At 43.6% G+C, this 1,742-nt stretch overlaps 1 protein-coding gene across 4 annotated transcripts in view; it reads right to left on the bottom strand.

The window, feature by feature from the left end:
* Positions 1 to 1,742, bottom strand: part of PSMD14 (proteasome 26S subunit, non-ATPase 14) — a 68,996-nt gene that overhangs the window by 67,058 nt on the left and 196 nt on the right. The window lies entirely within an intron of this gene.

The raw sequence follows: 1,742 nt of genomic DNA on the forward strand, positions 1-1,742 counted from the left end.
ACTTCATAACATCATTCTAAGAAACCTGTCTAAGCAAGGTAACAGGCATTTCATGTTTAAAACACACTGTGCTGCTCTGTTCACATTACCCACCAAAAAGCAAGCAGTGTAACTGCCTTTACACAGCACTGACAATGGACTAATTAGTTCTCAAAAGTAGACAGCACGACCTTCCAGTTCTAGAGGTAGCACAGTGAGAGCAGCACAGTACATTTCAGCACAGCGCTGACTGGCACAGTAAGTTACTGCTACAGACATGCACTGTGAAGCCATACACATCACAATAATCCATCATTTCACTAAGAAAAGAACTGGATGCATCCAGAATCACTGAAGGCTCTCACTGCTCAGAAAACCCAATATGGAAACAAAAGAAGTAACTGGACTGGGACAGATTCCTTATCTTATGTAGCAGCAAAGAAATCAAACTTCTCATGAACAGCCCAAGAAGAAACAATTGTTAGTTTAAATTTCATACCGCTTCCATTGTTAAGGAAGACTGATAGAGCTAGTTTATAAAGACTACTAATGTTTTTGTATTCTCCTAGTTAATTCATTTTAAAACTCATTGCAGATTTCCTTATTTTTCCAACCATCATCATAATGGGTGTCACCATATTAGAGCAAGGATTACTACCACAGCAGATGAAGGATCTATTATTAATACCCCATAAAATTGCAAATAAAGATGAACCCATTAGAGGTTCCATGCGTAACCAAGCACTTGAGATAAATTCTAGCTATTAAGCATATCTGCAAAACCAATTTCTAGAGTGCTTTGGAAATCCAATAAGGGCTGATCTTCCACATCTTTGCCCATTATAGACTCGGAAACTTCTCAGTAGTAGCAGTAGTGTTTCTAAGGGCCATCAAAATCTTTAGACTACAAGAGTTATCCACAGCTCCGACTTGCAGCATCTTGAAACCCAGAGAAAGACACTGCTTCCCAAAAGATGGTTAAATGTGGGGAGACAGCCAGCACTTACTAAAAATACATGCTTTTCAGATAGATTTCAAAATCTCAGGCTGAAAACACATCTAATTTTGATATTTCTATCTACTGTGCTATATTTTATATAAACAGAACTTGAACGAAGAACCAACAAGATACACGCCCGCGTGGCTATGTGACAAGTTTTCCAAACAGCCACATACGACTAAATTACGGTATTGCCAACTCTGATGATTTTTGGCGTTGCTCTTAACGTCTATGCTTTAGGAATGTGAAAAACTTAGCTTTTTCTTGTTTTTGAGAGAGAAGAAAAAAAGATATGTTTTTCACATTCCCAAAGCACAGACATTAAGAACAACGCCAAAAATCATGAGAGTTGGCAATAACGCAAGTAACCAAATCTCCAAAGAGCGACGAGATCTGCGGACTAACATCTGCTATACCTTCGTTTCTGTATGTATGCTCCCTTTTCGCCATAGATTACGGGCTCCTTCTCCTCCATACGCCGAGTCCCGTCAGGTTTCTCGCCCCCCACCCCGTTTCTCTCGTCCCCTGTGCTACTGGCACCGGTACCGTTTACTGTCTCGGGCACTAAATGATCAACTTCTGAACCATGTCAAAGGCGTCAGTTTACAACCCACTCCTCGTGGCAGCCTGACAGGCGCGAGGGGGAGCGGGGACCTGGGCGCCCGCGGCCTCGAGAACTGTCTGCGGCACCCACGCGCCGGCCCGTCCCCGGCGTCCGTTCACCGCGCCGCCGAGACCCCGCTGACGCCCGCCGCGAGGACGG

This window comes from Alligator sinensis, unplaced genomic scaffold (assembly GCF_000455745.1).
Source record: "Alligator sinensis unplaced genomic scaffold, ASM45574v1 scaffold389_1, whole genome shotgun sequence".
NCBI classification, from domain to species: Eukaryota; Metazoa; Chordata; order Crocodylia; family Alligatoridae; genus Alligator; species Alligator sinensis.